The sequence below is a fragment of the Gavia stellata genome, unplaced genomic scaffold (assembly GCF_030936135.1).
Source record: "Gavia stellata isolate bGavSte3 unplaced genomic scaffold, bGavSte3.hap2 HAP2_SCAFFOLD_113, whole genome shotgun sequence".
Lineage (NCBI taxonomy): Eukaryota > Metazoa > Chordata > Aves > Gaviiformes > Gaviidae > Gavia > Gavia stellata.
This window is the reverse complement of record NW_026776644.1, coordinates 181528-203843: the sequence shown is the minus strand read 5'-3', so window position 1 is coordinate 203843 and position 22316 is coordinate 181528.

Below are 22316 nucleotides of genomic sequence, written 5' to 3'. Positions count from 1 at the left end.
CAGTCCCAAGAGTGGACCGAAAACGTTACCATTGGCATAAAAGTGGCAGGGTACAATTGCGATTCTGCATGTGGATGGGCAGGATGAGCATAGAATGGTCTCTGACACTGAAAGCAGTGCAAGAGAAAACTTAGAAAAGGTACATCTCTTGACAGTCTCAATAAAGATACAGTAAAAGATCACCTCCTTCTGCAAGCCGGTGCAAGTCATGTGAACGACTCCGGAGTTCGGCAAGCACGAACCATCTGCAGAAACAAAGAACGTTTGACAACATTCCATGCTCTCACAGTTATGTTAGGACCACTTTACTTTTTTTAAACAGCAATATCTGGAAAGCTATAACTGAGTACCCAGAAGAAGAAGAAAGAGAAGAAGAAAGAATTTTAGCTCTCTAGCCCAACAGCCCCCAACAGCTAAGATCCTGTATCTGATGCAGACCGTAGCCTTGATTTCCCTTTAAATGAGAAAACAAACAAAACCAACACAGATCGGAATTTGACACTTCAGCCAGTTTACCCAGCTACCTCCTATGGTTATTCTCTAACACAACTATACTGCCATTCAAGAGTTGCAGTCCCTGCCTAATGTGGCTAAGCTAGCAAAAGTTCCTAAAGCCAGTTCTGAAATTGCGCTCTTTTTTACATTGCTTGTTCTACCTGGACAGACGGATGGAGGTGCCGAGTGTCTCAGTACAGAACACACGCAGCCTTCCAGCACAGGGAGACAGGAGTTAACAAGGCATTTCCAGCGTACCACACCACTTGCCCCTCTCAGCACAAGTTCCGGAATCACAGAATCACAACAAAGAGGATTCCAATCCCTGGAACCCACGTGGCCCAACCCCCCCGCTCAAGCAGGGTCACCTAGAGCAGGCTGCCCAGCACCGTGCCCAGCACCGTGCCCCTTTTTGACATTGCTTGGTCTACCTGGGCAGACGGATAAAGGTGCCAAGTGTCTCAGTACAGAACACACACGCAGCCATCCAGCACAGGGAGACAGGAGTTAACAAGGCATTTCCAGCGTACCACACCGCTTGCCCCTCTCAGCACAAGTTCCGGAATCACAGAATCACAACAAAGAGGATTCCAATCCCTGGAACCCACGTGGCCCAACCCCCCCGCTCAAGCAGGGTCACCTAGAGCAGGCTGCCCAGCACCGTGCCCAGCACCGTGCCCCTTTTTGACATTGCTTGGTCTACCTGGGCAGACGGATAAAGGTGCCAAGTGTCTCAGTACAGAACACACACGCAGCCATCCAGCACAGGGAGACAGGAGTTAACAAGGCATTTCCAGCGTACCACACCGCTTGCCCCTCTCAGCACAAGTTCCGGAATCACAGAATCACAACAAAGAGGATTCCAATCCCTGGAACCCACGTGGCCCAACCCCCCCGCTCAAGCAGGGTCACCTAGAGCAGGCTGCCCAGCACCGTGCCCACACGGCTTTTGAATAGCTCATTCTGAAACATACTTTTACGAGCAGCAGACAGCTCCAGACCCGGAGTCACCTTCCTTCATTAAGGAAGAAGTCAAGCACTTTTGTTTAAGGCAGTAACTTTGCTGCGTGATGCGTGCTTCGTGCAAAAATCAAGAGACCCCCACAAAACGCGCTGGATTCCTGTAAAGCTGTGCTCTCCCCATTAAACCCAGCCCTCTTGCCGTGATCGCCGCTCTACGCAGATAGCGAATTTCCTGACGCCTCCCTTTGGCAGTTACCCATGTTGAAGCAAAGAAACGGTTCACGAAGAGCAACTGGGAGGGGAGCAGCATACGGCCTTTCAGTGAAGGTTTGCCTTGAACGATTTATTAAGCAAGTCACCATCAGACCCCGTCTTTCCCAGAGCAGCCTGTCACGCACTCCTTGGCTCTTACACGCCACAGCCTCCTACTGAAATGCTTCTGTCTGGCTAAATAAGTCACGTTGAGATCGGTTGCTTTCAGAAACATGCCCCAAATTAAAAGCAGTATTACCCTTTTTTAAGAAAAAGAACAAAGAACGCGTCTGCCCCATGTTCTAGGGTGTTTATCTCATGGCTGGTTTTACAGGGAATATCTTTGGTTCTCCCTGTCAAGGACTTTGAAACGACACAAGCCTGAGCTGCTTCGACATGGCTCGGTGCATTCACTGGCATCTCTTATTTCCGTAATAATTTCTTGTAACGACAAAATGAAGACCACAAACTACAATGTAGTTAGAAGTAGACAGCATATTCTGTCAGCTGAACTCATGAGAGATTTGATATTACATTGTGGACCCCTAACCAAGGGCTACGTTATTGCCAGTTTACCCAGGCTTAAAAGCCCCTGGAAGGTCTTGTCGGGGCCTTGCTGGCAGAGAGGTGTGTGAGTAACAAATCTTAAAGATGACAAGAAGGGGAAAACATCAGACCACAGGTTAAGGTATCTGGCTACAGTGCCTGTTACTGGGAAACTCGCCTGAGCCACGGCGGCATACTGGTGCTCCCACTCCTTCCGGGCTTCCTCCAGCCGGGACTCCCTCGTTGCCCGTGTGCTCCGGATCCGCCGCTCATGCTCAGCCAGCAAAAACCGCACCTCTTCTGAACAGCTTTAACCAGGGTATCTACGTGTAAGATAGCAAACCCCGTGAGGGACGAGGACCAGCACCGTGGCAGCCACGCAGCGTGTTCACAGTTGTTCCAAATGTTCTCTGCCACCCACTTTGTAAGAAATCCACCGGTGGACCTACCTCAGCTGCATTCCCACCACACTTCCTCGATGTTACAGATTACCAAAGATGCCTCCTGATAACGTTTGGGGAAGTCAAAATCTACTTGCTATTTATGCTGAAATACGTACGTGTTTCGTCGGCTGTTGGTGGCCCTGTGCTCCCGAGCCCAGCCAGACTGGACAACACTTTGTTATTTTCAGCCTTCAGGTCTCTTATAAGCTTCTCCCCGGGACTTGCATTTACACTGCTTTCTTCCTCATCTGTTTTGTCCTTTTAAATATGAAAATACATAAAAGACAAAACAGAAGCTGGTACCCAAATAATCCCAGCAAACAGCAAGATTTCCTGTCAAAAATTACTCTTCTTTTTTTTTTCTTTTTTTCCCCCCCTCTTTTCTTCTTTTCCCTGTTCAGAAATATCCCATGTAGCTCTGGAACTTCACAAGTGAAAAGGTCTCATGGCCACTTTGCTCCTCGGGTGGAAGCATCTGATGCCCTCTCCTGTACTGTTACCAGCAATCACAGCCTGGTTTAGTTTGATTTGGTTTTGATCCCAGTCTGTCCTGGGAGGGGGCCAAGGGCTCCAGTTTGGACTGGGACAGGGCCCAGTCTGTCCTTGGAGAGGGCTAGGGAATCCAGTTTGCACTGGGAATGATCGCAGTCTGTCCTCGGAGGGGGCCAGGGGATCCAATTTGGAATGTCAATGATGCCAGTCTGTCCTGGGAGGGGGCCAGGGGATCCAGTTTAGACTGGGACAGGGCCCAGTCTGTCCTGTGAGGGGCCCAGGGGCTCCAGTTTGGACTGGGACAGGGCCCAGTCTGTCCTGGAAGGGGGCCAAGGAATCCAGTTCGGACTGCGAATGATCTCACTCTGTCCTGGGAGCGGGCCAGGGGCTCCATTTTGGACTGGGACAGGGCCCAGTCTGTCCTGGGAGGGGGCCAGGGAATCCAGTTTGGAATGGGAATGATCCCAGTCTATCCTGGGAGGGGGCCAGGGGCTCCAGTTTGGACTGGGACAGGGCCCAGTCTGTCCTGGGAGGGGGCCAGGGGATGCAGTTTGGACTGGGAATGATCCCAGTCTGTCCTGGGAGGGGGCCAGGGGATCCAGTTTGAACTGGGAATGATCGCAGTCTGTCCTGGGAGGGGGCCAGGGGATCCAATTTGGAATGTCAATGATCCCAGTCTGTACTGGTAGGGAGACAGCGTATCCAGTTCGGACTGGGAATGATCCCAGTCTGTACTGGGAGGGTGCCAGGGGATCCAGTTTGGACAGGGACAAGGCCCAGTCTGCCCTGGGAGGGGGCCAGGGAATACAGTTGGGACTGGGACAGGGCCCAGTCTGTCCTGGGAGGGGGCCAGGGGATGCAGTTTGGACTGGGAGAGGGCCCAGTCTGCCCTTGGAGGGGGCCAGGGCATCCAGTTTGGACTGGGACAGGGACAAGTTTGTCCAGGGTGTGGGCTAAGGGATCCAGATTGGACTGGGAATGATCCCAGTCTGTCCTGGGAGGGGGCCAGGGGATCCAGTTTGGACTGGGACAGGGCCCAGTCTGTCCTGGGAGGGGGCCAGGGAATCCAGTTCGCACTGGGGATGCTCCCAGTCTGTCCTGGGAGGGGGCCAGGGGATCCAATTTGGAATGTCAATGATCCCAGTCTGTACTGGTAGGGGCCAGTGTATCCAGTTCGGACTTGGAATGATCTCAGTCTGTCCTGGGAGGGGGCCAGGGGATCCAGTTTGGACTGGAACAAGGCCCAGTCTGTCCTGAGAGGGGGCCAGGGAATCCATTTTGGACTGGGACAGGGCCCAGTCTGTCCTGGGAGGGGGCCAGGGCATCCAGTTTGGACTGGGACAGGGACAAGTTTGTCCAGGGTGGGGGCAAAGGGATTCAGATTGGAATGGGAACGATCCCAGTCTGTCCTGGGAGGGGGGCAAGGGATCCAGTTTGGACTGGAACAGGGACAAGTTTGTCCTGGGAGGGGGTCAGGGGATCCAGTTTGGAATGGGAATGATCCCAGTCTGTCCTGGGAGGGGGCCAGGGGATCCAGTTTGGACTGGGTCAGGGCCCAGTCTGCCCTGGGAGGGGGCCAGGGGATCCAGTTTGGAATGGGAATGATCCCAGTCTGTCCTGGGAGGGGGCCAGGGGATCCAGTTTGGACTGGGAACGATCCCAGTCTGCCCTGGGAGGAGGCCACCGGATCCAGTTTGGAATGGGAATGATTGCAGTCTGTACTGGGAGTGGGCCAGAGGATCCTGCTTGGACTGGGAATGATTGCAGTCTGTCCTGGGAGGGGGCAAGGGGATGCAGTTTGGATTGGGACAGGGCCCAGTCTGTCCTGGGAGGGGACAAGGGGATCCAGTTTGGACTTGGAATGATCCCAGTCTGTCCTGGCAGTGGGCCAGGGGATCCAGTTTGGACTGGGACAGGGCCCAGTCTGTCCTGGGAGGGGGTCAGGGAATCCAGTTTGGACTGGGAATGATCCCAGTCTGTACTGGGAGGGTGCCAGGGGATCCAGTTTGGACTGGAACAAGGCCCAGTCTGTCCTGGGAGGGGGCCAGGGGATCCAGTGTGGACTGGGAATGATCCCAGTCTGTCCTGGGAGGGGGCCAGGGGATGCAGTTTGGACTGGGAATGATGCCAGTCTGTCCTGGGAGGGGGCCAGGGGATCCAGTTTGAACTGGGAATGATCGCAGTCTGTCCTGGGAGGGGGCCAGGGGATCCAATTTGGAATGTCAATGATCCCAGTCTGTACTGGTAGGGAGCCAGCGTATCCAGTTCGGACTGGGAATGATCCCAGTCTGTACTGGGAGGGTGCCAGGGGATCCAGTTTGGACAGGGACAAGGCCCAGTCTGCCCTGGAGGGGGCCAGGGAATCCAGTTTGGACTGGGACAGGGCCCAGTCTGTCCTGGGAGGGGGCCAGGGGATGCAGTTTGGACTGGGAGAGGGCCCAGTCTGCCCTTGGAGGGGGCCAGGGCATCCAGTTTGGACTGGGACAGGGACAACTTTGTCCAGGGTGGGGGCCAAGGGATCCAGATTGGAATGGGAATGATCCCAGTCTGTCCTGGGAGGGGGCCAAGGGATCCAGTTTGGACTGGGACAGGGCCCACTCTGTCCTGGGAGGGGGCCAGGGAATCGAGTTTGGACTGGGAATGATCCCAGTCTGTCCTGGGAGGGGGCCAGGGGACCCAGTTTGGACTGGGACAGGGCCCAGTCTGTCCTGGGAGCGGGCCAGGCGATCCAATTTGGACTGGGAATGATCCGTGTTTGTCCTGGGAGGGGGGCAGGGGATCCAGTTTGGACTGGGACAAGGCCCAGTCTGTCCTGGGAGGGGGCCAGGGAATCCAGTTTAGACTGCGAAAGTGCCCAGTCTGTACTGGGAGGGGGCCAAGGGATCCAGTTTGGACTGGGAATGAGCCCAGTCTGTCTTGGGAGGGGGCCAAGGGATACAGTTTGGACTGGAACAGGGCCCAGTCTGTCCTGGGAGGGGGCCAGGGGATCCAGTTTGGACTGGGAATGATCCCAGTCTGTCCTGGGAGGGGGCCAGGGGATCCAGTTTGGACTGGGACAGGGCCCAGTCTGTCCTGGGAGGGGGTCAGGGAATCCAGTTCGGACTGGGAACGATCTCGCTCTGTCCTGGGAGCAGGCCAGGGAATCCAGTTTGGACTGGGACAGGGCCCAGTCTGTCCTGGGAGGGGGCCAGGGGATCCAGTTTAGACTGGGACAGGGCCCAGTCTGTCCTGTGAGGGGCCCAGGGGCTCCAGTTTGGACTGGGACAGGGCCCAGTCTGTCCTGGAAGGGGGCCAGGGAATCCAGTTCGGACTGCGAATGATCTCATTCTGTCCTGGGAGCGGGCCAGGGGCTCCATTTTGGACTGGGACAGGGCCCAGTCTGTCCTGGGAAGGGGCCAGGGAATCCAGTTTCGAATGGGAATGATCCCAGTCTATCCTGGGAGGGGGCCAGGGGCTCCAGTTTGGACTGGGACAGGGCCCAGTCTGTCCTGGGAGGGGGCCAGGGGATGCAGTTTGGACTGGGAATGATCCCAGTCTGTCCTGGGAGGGGGCCAGGGGATCCAGTTTGAACTGGGAATGATCGCAGTCTGTCCTGGGAGGGGGCCAGGGGATCCAATTTGGAATGTCAATGATCCCAGTCTGTACTGGTAGGGAGCCAGCGTATCCAGTTCGGACTGGGAATGATCCCAGTCTGTCCTGAGAGGGGGCCAGGGAATCCATTTTGGACTGGGACAGGGCCCAGTCTGTCCTGGGAGGGGGCCAGGGCATCCAGTTTGGACTGGGACAGGGACAAGTTTGTCCAGGGTGGGGGCAAAGGGATTCAGATTGGAATGGGAACGATCCCAGTCTGTCCTGGGAGGGGGCCAGGGGATCCAGTTTGGACTGGGACAGGCCCCAGTCTGTCCTGGGAGGGGGCCAGAGGATGCAGTTTGGACTGGGAATGATCCCAGTCTGTCCTGGGAGGGGGCCAGGGTATCCAGTTTGAACTGGGAATGATCGCAGTCTGTCCTGGGAGGGGGCCAGGGGATCCAATTTGGAATGTCAATGATCCCAGTCTGTACTGGTAGGGAGCCAGCGTATCCAGTTCGGACTGGGAATGATCCCAGTCTGTCCTGAGAGGGGGCCAGGGAATCCATTTTGGACTGGGACAGGGCCCAGTCTGTCCTGGGAGGGGGCCAGGGAATCCAGTTTGGACTGGGACAGGGACAAGTTTGTCCAGGGTGGGGGCAAAGGGATTCAGATTGGAATGGGAACGATCCCAGTCTGTCCTGGGAGGGGGCCAGGGGATCCAGTCTGGACTGGGACAGGGCCCAGTCTGTCCTGGGAGGGGGCCAGGGGACCCAGTTTGGACTGGGACAGGGCCCAGTCTGTCCTGGGAGCGGGCCAGGCGATCCAATTTGGACTGGGAATGATCCGTGTTTGTCCTGGGAGGGGGGCAGGGGATCCAGTTTGGACTGGGACAAGGCCCAGTCTGTCCTGGGAGGGGGCCAGGGGCTCCAGTTTAGACTGGGAAAGTGCCCAGTCTGTACTGGGAGGGGGCCAAGGGATCCAGTTTGGACTGGGAATGATGCCAGTCTGTCCTGGGAGGGGGCCAGGGGATCCAGATTGGACGGGGAATGATCCCAGTCTGTCCTGGGAGGGGCCAGGGGATCCATTTTGGACTGGGACAGGGACCAGTCTGTTTTGGGAGGGGGCCAGGGGATCCAGTTTGGACTGGGGATGCTCCCAGTCTGTCCTGGGAGCGGGCCAGGGAATCCAGTTTGGACTGGGTCAGGGCCCAGTCTGTCCTGGGAGGGGGCCAGGGAATCCAGTTTGGACTGGGTCAGGGCCCAGTCTGCCCTGGGAGGGGGCCAGGGGATCCAGTTTGGACTGGGACAAGGCCCAGTCTATCCTGGGAGGGGGCCAGGGGACCCAGTTTAGACTGGGAAAGTGCCCAGTCTGTCCTGGGAGGGGTCCAGGGGATCCAGTGGGAACTGGGAGTGATTGCAGTCTGTCCTGTGAGGGGGCCAGGGGATCCAGCTTGGACTGGGAATGACCCCAGTCTGTCTTGGAAGAGGGCCAGGGGATGCAGTTTGGACTGGGACAGGGCCCAGTCTGTTCTGGGAGGGGGCCAAGGAACCCAGTTTGACTGGGAATGATCCCAGTCTGTCCTGGGAGGGGGCCAAGGGATCCAGTTTGGACTGGAACAGGGCCCAGTCTGTCCTGGGAGGGGGCCAGGGGATCCAGTTTGGACTGGGAATGATCCCAGTCTGTCCTGGGAGGGGGCCAGGGGATCCAGTTGGAACTGGGAATGATTGCAGTCTGTCCTGGGAGGGGGCCAGGGGCTCCATTTTGGACTGGGACAGGGCCCAGTCTGTCCTGGGAGGGGGCCAGGGAATCCAGTTCGCACTGGGGATGCTCCCAGTCTGTCCTGGGAGGGGGCCAGGGGATCCAATTTGGAATGTCAATGATCCCAGTCTGTACTGGTAGGGGGCCAGTGTATCCAGTTGGAACTGGGAATGATCCCAGTCTGTCCTGGGAGGGTACCAGGGGATCCAGTTTCGACTGGAACAAGGCCCAGTCTGTCCTGAGAGGGGGCCAGGGAATCCAGTTTGGACTGGGTCAGGGCCCAGTCTGTCCTGGGAGGGGGCCAGGGAATCCAGTTTGGACTGGGTCAGGGCCCAGTCTGCCCTGGGAGGGGGCCAGGGGCTCCAGTTTGGACTGGGACAGGGCCCAGTCTGTCCTGGGAGGGGGCCAGGGGATCCAGTTTGTACTGGGAATGATCGCACTCTGTCCTTGGAGGGGGCCAGGGAATCCAGTTTGGACTGGGTCAGGGCCCAGTCTGCCCTGGGAGGGGGCCAGGGGATCCAGTTTGGAATGGGAATGATCCCAGTCTGTCCTGGGAGGGGGCCAGGGGATCCAGTTTGGACTGGGAACGATCCCAGTCTGCCCTGGGAGGAGGCCACCGGATCCAGTTTGGAATGGGAATGATTGCAGTCTGTACTGGGAGTGGGCCAGAGGATCCTGCTTGGACTGGGAATGATTGCAGTCTGTTCTGGGAGGGGGCAAGGGGATGCAGTTTGGACTGGGACAGGGCCCAGTCTGTCCTGGGAGGGGACAAGGGGATCCAGTTCGGACTTGGAGTGATCCCAGTCTGTCCTGGCAGTGGGCCAGGGGATCCAGTTTGTACTGGGACAGGTCCCAGTCTGTCCTGGGAGGGCGTCAGGGAATCCAGTTCGGACTGGGAATGATCCCAGTCTGTACTGGGAGGGTGCCAGGGGATCCAGTTTGGACTGGAACAAGGCCCAGTCTGTCCTGGGAGGGGGCCAGTGGATCCAGTGTGGACTGGGAATGATCCCAGTCTGTCCTGGGAGGGGGCCAGGGGATCCAGTTTGGACTGGGACAGGGCCCAGTCTGTCCTGTGAGGGGGCCATGGAATCCAGTTCGCACTGGGGATGCTCCCAGTCTGTCCTGGGAGGGGGCCAGGGGATCCAATTTGGAATGTCAATGATCCCAGTCTGTACTGGTAGGGGGCCAGTGTATCCAGTTCGGACATGGAATGATCCCAGTCTGTCCTGGGAGGGTACCAGGGGATCCAGTTTGGACTGGAACAAGGCCCAGTCTGTCCTGGGAGTGGGCCAGGGAATCCAGTTTGGACTGGGACAGGGCCCAGTCTGCCCTGGGAGGGGGCCAGGGCATCCAGTTTGGACTGGGACAGGGACAAGTTTGTCCAGGGTGGGGGCAAAGGGATTCAGATTGGAATGGGAACGATTCCAGTCTGTCCTGGGAGGGGGGCAAGGGATCCAGTTTGGACTGGAACAGGGCCCAGTCTGTCCTGGGAGGGGGCCAGGGGATCCAGTTTGTACTGGGAATGATCCCAGTCTGTCCTGGGAGGGGGCCAGGGGATCCAGTTTGGACTGGGAACGATCCCAGTCTGCCCTGGGAGGAGGCCACCGGATCCAGTTTGGAATGGGAATGATTGCAGTCTGTACTGGGAGTGGGCCAGAGGATCCTGCTTGGACTGGGAATGATTGCAGTCTGTCCTGGGAGGGGGCAAGGGGATGCAGTTTGGACTGGGACAGGGCCCAGTCTGTCCTGGGAGGGGGCAAGGGGATGCAGTTTGGACTGGGAGAGGGCCCACTGTGTCCTGGGAGGGGGCCAGGGGATCCAGTTTGGACTGCGACAGGGCCCAGTCTGTCCTGGGAGGGGGCCAGGAGATCCAGTTTGTACTGGGAATGATCCCAGTCTGTCCTGGGAGGGGGGCCAGGGGATCCAGTTTGGACTGGGATTGATCCCAGTCTGTCCTGGGAGGGGGCCAGGGGATCCAGTTTGAACTGGGAATGATTGCAGTCTGTCCTGTGAGGGGGCCAGGGAATCCAGTTCGGACTGGGAATGATCTCACTCTGTCCTGGGAGCGGGCCGGGGGCTCCAGTTTGGACTCGTACAGGGCCCAGTCTGTCCTGGGAGGGGGCCAGGGAATCCAGTTTGGACTGGGAATGATCCCAGTCTGTCCTGGGAGGGGGCCAGGGGCTCCAGTTTGGACTGGGACTGGGCCCAGTCTGTCCTGGGAGGGGGCCAGGGAATCCAGTTTGCACTGGGAATGCTCCCAGTCTGTCCTGGGAGGGGGCCAGGGGATCCAACTTGGAATGTCAATGATCCCAGTCTGTACTGGTAGGGGGCCAGTGTATCCAGTTCGGACTGGGAATGATCCCAGTCTGTCCTGGGAGGGGGCCAGGGAATCCAGTTTGGACTGGGAGAGGGCCCAGTCTGCCCTGGGAGGGGGCCAGGGCATCCAGTTTGGACTGGGACAGGGACAAGTTTGTCCAGGGTGGGGGCAAAGGGATTCAGATTGGAATGGGAACGATCACAGTCTGTCCTGGGAGGGGGGCAAGGAATCCAGTTTGGACTGGAACAGGGCCCAGTCTGCACTGGGAGGGGGCCAGGGAATCCAGTTTGGACTGGGACAGGGCCCAGTCTGTCCTGGGATGGGGCCAGGGGATCCAGTTTGTACTGGGAATGATCGCAGTCTGTCCTGGGAGGGGGCCAGGGAATCCAGTTTGGACTGGGTCAGGGCCCAGTCTGCCCTGGGAGGGGGCCAGGGAATCCAGTTTGGACTGGGACAGGGCCCAGTCTGTCCTGGGACGGGGCCAGGGGATCCAGTTTGTACTGGGAATGATCGCACTCTGTCCTGGGACGGGGCCAGGGAATCCAGTTTGGACTGGGTCAGGGCCCAGTCTGTACTGGGAAGGGGCCAGGTGATCCAGTTAGGACTGGGAATGATCCCAGTCTGCCCTGGGAGGGGGCCAGGGGATCCAGTTTGGACTGGGAATGATCCCAGTCTGCCCTAGGAGGAGGCCACCGGATCCAGTTTGGAATGGGAATGATTGCAGTCTGTACTGGGAGTGGGCCAGAGGATCCTGCTTGGACTGCGAATGATTGCAGTCTGTCCTGGGAGGGGGCAAGGGGATGCAGTTTGGACAGGGAATGATCCCAGTCTATCCTGGGAGGGGGCCAGGGGCTCCAGTTTCGATTGGGACAGGGCCCAGTCTGTCCTGGGAGCGGGCCAGGGAATCCAGTTTGGACAGGGAATGATCCCAGTCTATCCTGGGAGGGGGCCAGGGGCTCCAGTTTCGATTGGGACAGGGCCCAGTCTGACCTGGGAGGGGGCCACGGAATCCAGTTTGCACTGGGAATGATCGCAGTTTGTCCTGGGCGGGGGTCAGGGGATCCAATTTGGAATGTCAACGATCCCAGTCTGTACTGGGAGGAGGCCAGGGAATCCAGTTTGGAATGGGAATGATCCCAGTCTGTCCTGGGAGGGGGCCAGGGGCTCCAGTTGGAACTGGGAATGATCCCAGTCTGTCCTGGGAGGGGGCCAGGGGATCCAGCTTGGACTGGGAGGGGGCCCAGTCTGTCCTGGGAGGGGGCCAAGGAATCCAGTTCGGACTGGGAATGATCTCATTTTGTCCTGGGAAGGTGCCAGGGCATCCAGTCTGGACTGGCACAGGGACCAGTCTCTCCAGTGTGGGGGCCAAGGGATCCAGTTTGTACTGGGAATGATCCCAGTCTGTCCTGGGAGGGGGCCAAAGGATCCAGTTTGGACTGGGAATGATCCCAGTCTGTCCTGGGAGGGGGCCAGAGGATCCAGTTTGGACTGGGAATGATCCCAGTCTGTCCTGGGATGGGGCCAGGGGATCCAGTTTGTACTGGGAATGATCGCAGTCTGTCCTGGGACGGGGCCAGGGAATCCACTTTCGACTGGATCAGGGCCCAGTCTGTCCTGGGAGGGGCCAGGGGATCCAGTTGGAACTCGGAATGATTGCAGTCTGTCCTGGGAGGGGGCCAGGGGATCCAGTTTGGACTGGGAATGATCCGGGTCTGCCCTGGGACGCAGCCAGGGCATCCATTTTGGACTGGGACAGGGACCAGTCTGTCCTGTGAGGGGGCCAAGGGATCCAGTTTGGACTGGGAATGATCCCAGTCTGTCCTGAGAGGGGGCCAGGGGATCCAGTTTGGACTGGGACAGGGCTAAGTCTGTCCTGGAATGGGGCCAGGGAATCCAGTTCAGACTGGGAATGATCTCATTCTGTCCTGGGAGGGTGCCAGCGCATCCAGTCTGGACTGGGACAGGGACCAGTCTTACAGGGTGGGGGCCAAGGGATCCAATTTGCACTGGGCATGGTCCAGTCTGTCCTGGGAGGGGGCCAAGGGATCCAGTTTGGACTGGGAATGGTCCCAGTCTGTCCTGGGAGCGGGCCAGGGGCTCCAGTTTGGACTGGGACAGGGCCCAGTCTGTCCTGGGAGGGGGCCAGGGAATCCAGTTTGGACTGGGAATGATCCCAGTCTGTCCTGGCAGGGGGCCAAGGGATCCAGTTTGACTGGGAATGATCCCAGTCTGTCCTGGGAGGGGGCCAGGGGATCCAGTTTGGACTGGGACAGGGCCCAGTCTGTCCTGGGAGGGGGCAAGGGGATGCAGTTTGGACTGGGACAGGGCCCGTTCTGTCCTGGGAGGGATCCTGGGCATCCAGTATGGACTGGGACAGTGCCCAGTCTGTCCTGGGAGGGGGCCAGGCGATCCAGTTGGAACTGGGAATGATTGCAGTCTGTACTGAGAGGGGGCCAGAGGATCCAGCTTGGACTGGGAATGATCCCAGTCTGTCCTGCGAGGGGGCCAGGGAATCCAGTTCGGACTGGGAATGATCTCACTCTGTCCTGGGAGCGGGCCGGGGGCTCCAGTTGTAAGACGGACAGGGCCCAGTCTGTCCTGGGAGTGGGCCAGGGAATCCAGTTTGGACTGGGAATGGTCCCAGTCTGCCCTGGGAGGGGGCCAGGGGCTCCAGTTTGGACTGGGACAGGGCCCAGTCTTTCCTGGGAGGGGGCCAGGGAATCCTGTTTGCACTGGTAATGATCCCAGTCTGTCCTGGGAGGGGGCCAGGGGATCCAGTTTGGACTGGGAACGATCCCAGTCTGCCCTAGGAGGAGGCCACCGGATCCAGTTTGGACGGGGAATGATTGCAGTCTGTCCTGGGAGGTGGCAAGGGGATGCAGTTTGGACTGGGACAGGGCCCAGTCTGTCCTGGGAGGGGGCAAGGGGATTCAGTTTGGACTGGGACAGGGCCCAGTGTGTCCTGGGAGGGGGGCAGGGAATCCAGTTTGGACTGGGTCAGGGCCCAGTCTGTCCTGGGAGGGGGCCAGGAGATCCTGCTTGGACTGGGAATGATCCCGTCTGTCCTGGGAGGGGGGCAGGGGACCCAGTTTGGACTGGGACAGTGCCCAGTCTGTCCTGGGAGTGGGCCAGAGGATCCAGTTGGAACTGGGAATGATTGCAGTCTGTCCTGTGAGGGGCCAGGGAATCCAGTTCGGACTGGGAATGATCTCACTCTGTCCTGGGAGCGGGCCGGGGGCTCCAGTTTGGACTGGTACAGGGCCCAGTCTGTCCTGGGAGCGGGCCAGGGAATCCAGTTTGGACAGGGAATGATCCCAGTCTGTCCTGGGAGGGGGCCAGGGGCTCCAGTTTCGATTGGGACAGGGCCCAGTCTGACCTGGGAGGGGGCCACAGAATCCAGTTTGCACTGGGAATGATCGCAGTTTGTCCTGGGAGGGGGTCAGGGGATCCAATTTGGAATGTCAACGATCCCAGTCTGTACTGGGAGGAGGCCAGGGAATCCACTTTGGAATGGGAATGATCCCAGTCTGTCCTGGGAGGGGGCCAGAGGATCCAGTTTGGACTGGGACAGGGCCCAGTCTGTCCTGGGAGGGGGCCAGGGGCTCCAGTTGGAACTGGGAATGATTGCAGTCTGTCCTGTGAGGGGGCCAGGGGATCCAACTTGGACTGGGAATGATCCCAGTCTGTCCTGGGAGGGGGCCAGGGGATCCAGCTTGGACTGGGAGGGGGCCCAGTCTGTCCTGGGAGGGGGCCAAGGAATCCAGTTCGGACTGGGAATGATCTCATTTTGTCCTGGGAGGGTGCCAGGGGCTCCAGTTTGGACTGGGACAGGGCCCAGTCTGTCCTGGGAAAGGTCCAGGACATCCAGTTTGAACTGGGAATGATCCCAGTCTGTCCTGGGAGGGGCCAGGGGCTCCAGTTTCGCCTGGGAATGATCCCAGTCTGTCCTGGGAGGGGGCCAGGGAATCCAGTTTGCACCGGTAATGATCCCAGTCTGTCCTGGGAGGGGGCCAGGGGAACCAATTTGGAATGTCAATGATCCCAGTCTGTACTGGGAGGGGGCCAGTTTATCCAGTTCGGACTGGGAATGATCCCAGTCTGTCCTGGGAGGGTGCCAGGGGCTCCATTTTGGACTGGGACAGGGCCCAGTCTGTCCTGTGAGGGGTCAGGGGATCCAGTTTTCACTGGGAATGATCGCAGTCTGTTCTGGGAGTGGGCCAGGGGATCCAATTTTGAATGTCAATGATCCCAGTCTGTACTGGGAGGGGGCCAAGGGATCCAGTTTGGACTGGGAATGATCTCAGTCTGTCCTGGGAGGGGGCCAGGGTATCCAGTTCAGACTGGAACAGGGCCCAGTCTGTACTGGGAAGGGGCCAGGGGATCCAGTTTGGACTGGGACAGGGACCAGTCTGTCCTGGGAGGGGGCCAGGGAATCCAGTTTGGACTGGGACAGGGCCCAGTCTGACCTGGGAGGGGGCCAAGGGATCCAGTTTGGACTGGGAATGATCCCAGTCTGTCCTGGGAGGGGGCCAGGGGATCCAGTTGGAACTGGGAATGATTGCAGTCTGTCCTGTGAGGGGGCCAGGGGATCCAGTTTGGACTGGGACAGGGCCCAGTCTGTCCTGGGAGGGGGCAAGGGGATGCAGATTGGACTGGGAGAGGGCCCAGTGTGTCCTGGGAGGGGGGCAGGGAATCCAGTTTGGACTGGGTCAGGGCCCAGTCTGTCCTGGGAGGGGGCCAGGGGATCCAGTTTGGACTGGGACAGGGCCCAGTCTGTCCTGGGAGGGGGCCAGGAGATCCTGCTTGGACTGGGACAGGGACCCAGTCTGTCCTGGGAGGGGGCCAGGGGCTCTAGTTGGAACTGGGAATGATCCCAGTCTGTACTGGGAGGGGGCCAGGCGATGCAGTTTGGACTGGTTATGATCCCAGTCTGTACTGGGAGGGTGCTAGGGGCTCCAGTTTGGACTGGGACAGGGCCCAGTCTGTCCTGGGAGGGGGCCAGGGGATCCAGTTTGGACTGGGAATGATCCCAGTCTGTCCTGGGAGGGGGCCAGGGGATCCAGTTTGGACTGGGACAGGGCCCAGTCTGTCCTGGGAGGGGGCCAGGGTATGCAGTTCAGACTGGAACAGGGCCCAGTCTGTACTGGGAAGGGGCCAGGGGATCCAGTTTGGACTGGGACAGGGCCCAGTCTGTCCTGGGAGGGGGCCAGGGAATCCAGTTTGGACTGGGACAGGGCCCAGTCTGACCTGGGAGGGGGCCAAGGGATCCAGTTTGGACTGGGAATGATCCCAGTCTGTCCTGGGAGGGGGCCAGGGGATCCAGTTGGAACTGGGAATGATTGCAGTCTGTCCTGGGAGGGGGCCAGGGGATCCAGTTTGGACTGGGACAGGGCCCAGTCTGTCCTGGGAGCGGGCCAGGGAATCCAGTTCGGACTGGGAATCATCCCAGTCTGTCCTGTGAGGGGGCCAGGGGATGCAGTTTGGATTGGGACAGGGCCCAGTCTGTCCTGGGAGGGAGCCAGGGAATCCAGTTTGGACTGGGAATGGTCCCAGTCTGTCCTGGGAGGGGGCAAGGGGATGCAGTTTGGACTGGGACAGGGACCCAGTCTATCCTGGGAGGGGGCCAGGGGCTCTAGTTGGAACTGGGAATGATCCCAGTCTGTACTGGGAGGGGGCCAGGCGATGCAGTTTGGACTGGTTATGATCCCAGTCTGTACTGGGAGGGTGCTAGGGGCTCCAGTTTCGACTGGAACAGGGCCCAGTCTGTCCTGGGAGGGGGCCAGGGGATCCAGTTTGGACTGGGAATGATCCCAGTCTGTCCTTGGAGGGGGCCAGGGCATCCAGTTTGGACTGGGACAGGGCCCAGTCTTTCCTGGCAGGTGACACGCGGAAACAGACTTCACAACTCACACAGTTATAAAGCAGGCATGTTTTTATGATGTATTTGGGGGTTTTGTTTTGTCTTTTGCATGTTTTCATTTATTAGGAACCTGAAAAGGACCTTTATTTCTGGCAGCGATGACTTTAAACCTGAAGTTCACAGCTTGGCATAAAGCTCATCATGGATAAAACACTAATACCTACTTTTCTGAAATTCTTTCAAAATCTAGTGTCAGAATTTTGCATTCATTCAGTTACAGTGTGATAAGGGTTTTCGAGTCCCTCGTAGGAGAGAAGTTGCTATTCCAGGCTACAGTTGGGGAAAGGGTTAAAAATGGGCCCAGCTGCAGGGGGTAAAAGAGGTTCCTTCGCATGAACTGGAGAGGGTAGAACAAGGACCTGATCTTCAGGGGATACTGCAGTGAGCAAACTTAGCAAAATTGCTAGGTTGGAGTCCTGGAAGTTGGCCAGTGCAGAGCAGGGCTACTGTTTACCTGCCATGATGAGAAAGGGAATATTACATGGATGTTTCCCCAGTGTGGGGACAATGTGACCAGATAGGAATCCCCTTTGGTGAAAGGGCTTGTCAACACAATTTCCATCACATTTTTAAGCTGTGACCTAATTTGTAGAGGTGAAACTAACTTTTTAAAGCTGGGTTCCTCAGGAAGCAGATTTCAGGGGGGGTTGTTGTTCATGTCCGCCTGTGTATATAGAGAAGCCACACAGGTTTTTCATAGAGTCAGGCTGCTACGAAGTTATTGCCCACTGGAGAAATGGTACTGTAGAGCCCTTATATATATGTTTCAGCTTAGATATGTTTCAGCTATGAGGAGAGCTACCGTCATGAAATGCATCTTTTAGAAAACTTGTTTCATTAACATGGGTGCCATTGGAACTAGCCGCTCATACCAGAGAGCCTCTTTGGAACTCACCGGCAGCGAATAAGCTAGGTGAACCTCCAAAATGTAGCTGCTTGGTTTTGTTTGGGTTTTTTTTGTTGTTGTTGTTGTTTGTTTCTTGGCTCGGTAACAGTCCTAGAACTTTATGAACATACAGAAGAGCATGCCATCATCTATGTGGCAGCAATGAGAAATAGTTTCACATGGGATGTTGACCATACACCTCTGTCACATCCTACCTTTTCTGTTTGCAGCAGCTGAAAGCACACTGCATGGTTTTTGTGCGTCTTAACTGCACGTTGTATAGAGTGAAGTTGAGGGGAATACTCAAATTTTGTGCTAGCTGATCTGAGGGAGGCAGTTTGATGACGGGCACTTGTGAGGCCGTAATATTTTCATTTGGTGTGGCTGCTCTTTTAAGCTACACAGCCTCACACAACACAGATGCTGAACAGCGCAGCAGGGGAAGAAGGTGCTGCCACTAGCTTGTTACTGCTGTTTTCCCAGAGATTATCACATTTACGTCTTTGGTAACAGAAACGACTGTGTGAGAGATTAGTAATCTGCTCCAGGCAGAGTCACTCTGCTAGTTTATCCACTCTTCAGTTTAAAGGTAGGAGCTAAGTGATCTAACTTTGCTTCCTGGTCTGCTTTAGACACTTGAGCAGTGTGTTCAGAGTTGTAGGCACAGTACACGTTCAGCTAATGGGCAAAGGTGAGCACCTAAGGATGCTTCTGTTTCCAGCTGGGACAGCTGTATCTAGAAGACCTGTAGCCCGCCTTCCAAAGGTCCATTTTACGGTGCCCTGCATTGCAGCAACAGTTTCTCTAATGAAATGCTACAGTGGCTTTGCTGCGGCAGCAACTCTACGACAAAGTGGATTGTGTCATTCCCGGCTGTTCTGGAAGCAGTTGATTCGCAATTATGATAGTTGATGTGATAGATTGATTAGTAATAAAATATTGTCTGAAAGGTAAGCCTTCCTTTTTTCTGAAGTATGAAAAATTAACTCATTTTCTCCAGTTAAATCTTGCAAGATATTTAATCTGTTCTCTGAAGTGTCACTCATATTTTATTTAAAATTATAAGAAAGTAAGATGGCACTTTGTTGCATTGTTATTGTTTAGCTTCTGAAAACCTAAAGAGCCTATTCAAAGGATCTTGCGCTATTCTAAACTTGTAGTTCCCATTTTTTTCTTCAGCAACTCTTGCATTTTGTCACTGTGATAACCAAGAACTTCAATGTATTTCACTTGGTAAAACTATATGCTGTTCTTAGTCAGTGCATTTACCAACATCGGGAAGATTACGACAAAACCGAATTAGTGAAGGTAAATTTTTTTGTCTTATAGCACTTTCTACCACTGTTATGCATGTGTGTGTTATGCATATGTATGCGTGCACGCTGGACATCATGCTTATTTAGCATTACTCTTTACTGCTTAGTCGCCTGTGTCACAAGACTTTTTCATTTCAGTCTGGAAGACATTTATCCATATTGCAAAACCATTGTTGTATTTGGCATAATTGTTGGCAGTTTCAGCAGGAAAAGGCTTCAACTTGAAGACAATGGGTCCATCCACACAGCTCTCTCAAAGCAGTAAACTTCAGTCTGCAAACAGTCCTTCTCCAGAACCTTTTTAGGTGTGGGGGGCTATGAAAGGAGGGTGCTTTTCACAGTCTGTTGCTTCCTCTTTCTCCCCTTACAGGCAGTCAGACATGGTAATACTTGGTATAGTAGTCATTCTATTCTTGAAAAGAAATTAAGTATGAAATATAACAAGACGTTGAGGTTTTTCTGTAGTCTCACCAGAATCCCTTTTTAACTAGCATGGCTCGAGCATCTCGAGTCTTATGAGGAGCAGCTGAGAGAGCTGGGGTTTTTTAGCCTGGAGGAGGCTCAGGGGAGACCTTATTGCTCTCTACAACCTCTTTTCAGGTAGTTGCAGGGAGGTGGGTGCTGGTCTCTTCTCCCAAGTGACAAGTGACAGGACAAGAGGAAATGACCTCGAGTTGCACCAGGGGAGGTTTAGATTGGATATTAGGAAAAACTTCTTCACTGAAAAGGTTGTCAGACACTGGAACAGGCTGCCCAGGGAGGTGGCTGAGGCACCATCCCTGCAAGTATTTAAAGGACATGTGGACAAGGCGCTTAGGGACATGGTTTAGTGGTGGACTTAGCAGTGTTAGGTCAACGGTTGGACTTGATGGTCTTAAAGGTCTTTTCCAACCTAAACGATTCTATGATCTTTAATTTCACATAGGGGAGATTTCTGCCTATGCCAGTTTCATGCTAATGAGTGAGATTCTGTGATCTCTTCCTGTAAGAGAAGATTTCTGAGTTGTCAGAACTCAGCAGAAATCTTCCAGAAGCACCTGTGGTCCCAGTCAGGCATTCCCAGTATTGAGTCAATTTAGATAGGTTGGATATTCAGTCTTCAGATTCAATATCCTTGAATCCATTTGTCTTTGAGACGCTTGTGCCTGAGAATAGATAAAATTTTTTATGCCTCTCAGTCTGCCTTAAAAAAGGGGAAGCCTCTTCTTTTCAGCCCTGGTCATCTCGATCTCTTCTTCCAGGTCTGATGAAGAGTTAGAACAGATGCTCTGTTCCCATTGTGCAACAGTGAGGATTATTTGGCTTCAGGGAGGCCATTCCTGAAAAATGCGCCCTTCTCTCATCTAGGATAACGATGTGTTTTAGCATGAGAAGGGATTTATTTGTTATCTCAGGGCTTGTGAGCTTTTGTGACTTAACTTTTAATGCTTAAATTAAAAGGGACTTGATTTCTTTGTTTTCTACTTCTACCTTTAGCTTTAACAAAAAAAAAAATCTCCTATTCCGAGTGACTGTGTAGGTCAGTCAGGAGCAAGCTCTACTGTATGAAGAGAGAGACTTCGACAAGTCATTATTCAGAGTGCAGAAAACAACATTTCCAGCTTTTAGTTGTGGCTTTTCAGGAACTGTCTCCTCTTTCTAATTGTTGAAACCACTGTTGATACAGATCCATAGTCTCTTGATACAGAGCCATACAGTCTCGCTAGCCTACTCTCTGTTTTGGATGCATAAGGATGCGTTTGAAGCTAGTGGGTATAGAAAGACGTTGTGGTGGTGGTAGCACATGTATTTGCTAAATATTACTGACAATTGTATGTATGTACAGATTCTTCATTCTTTTTATGAAGAAATAAACAGGGCTCTTAAACTTATATTTATGCTGACTGCTAGTTTGTCTTTTTTTCTTATTAGGAAATGAAGAAAGAAATTACAGCCTTCAGTTATGCTCAGTGATACTTGATTTCAGCGTACTCGACTTCTACTCTCATGTTTTCTTTTCATTGCATGCTGTTACCTGTGCATAATTCAATAGAGATTACTTCTACTTATATATTTATACATACATGAAACAAATATACCTTAAAATTTAAGAAAGCTGAAATAAAGTCCTTCAACTGCTTTTATTTCATATTTGTCTCCTATATACATATTTTTATGTGACATACTGCTGTGATTGCCTTTGGAATGCTGCAGATACGAACATCTCCCAGATAGTTTCAGTACCTCTCTTTAAAAGGAAACAATTGAAAACTTGATACACTTTTACCATCGTTTTCCAGCTTGTGGGAATACATTTTTCTGAAGTAGCTTGTGGTGCTGTATAGTCAATTGCATATTACATAAAGGTTTTAAACCAAATCTCATTTTGGTATATGAAAAGTAAATCCTTTAGAAACCTCTTAATGCAGTTCAGAGGTAATTTTTTTTAATTACCTGATGGCACCTCAAGTGGCTTTCATAGAGTTAACAACCTAAAGAAAGTATGTGGGAGAAACGCTCTTTCCACAAACATAAGAACTTTTGCTATGGCATATGTTTGCCTGTCAAAAAAACCTAACTTGAAACAAAGCAAGATGTACTACTGTAACTTTCTAAGGTAAAGTTGAGTCTTGCTTCTAATAATGACAATCTTCTTGATACCAGAGAATTGCATTTTAATATAAATTGTTAGTTACAGGTCAGGTGGCTTGTAGTTGAATTAAACTGTAAATAGTGTTCTAGTTACCTGGGGAGAATTACATCTGTTTATTACATAAAAGTGAATATATTGTTAGTGATAAGTATGTTTAAGTAAAAGCAAAGCAGTACCCCATTTTGAAGATGTATGCCTCTTCAAACCAGCAGAGAAAATGTCTCTGTTAATTTGACAGCTATTTTTTAAAAAATTGAGGATAGGCAAAGTGTAAGTTTATGAGAATAAAAGTTTGTATCAGGTGTGATAAAGTATGTGGCATGATACATTGCTGTTATGTCACCTCACACACACAACGTCTGGTGACACTGAATGCCTAACTGTGCAATCCCTCCGTGCTTAGTTTCTTACGCATGTTTTAGTTTCCTTTGTTTGGTTCTTTCTAGTGTGTTTGTGCCAACATCTGTGTACTATGCAGAATTTTTTCTTTTATCTGTATTGTTTGGATGGGTGTTAATAAAAAATGAATCACCTTTTTGGGGGGTTTTGTCTGCTCTATTTTAAGCACAGAATAATTTTGATCATTAACAATCTTACACTTGAAAAACAGCATGAGCCTTAAGACTTTAAAATAAGAACTGTACATGAGCTAGGTGTAGCTAGCTACACCCCACTCTAGGTGTATTGGTTATGTGGCCAAGGCAAGCACAGGAGGATGAAAAATTA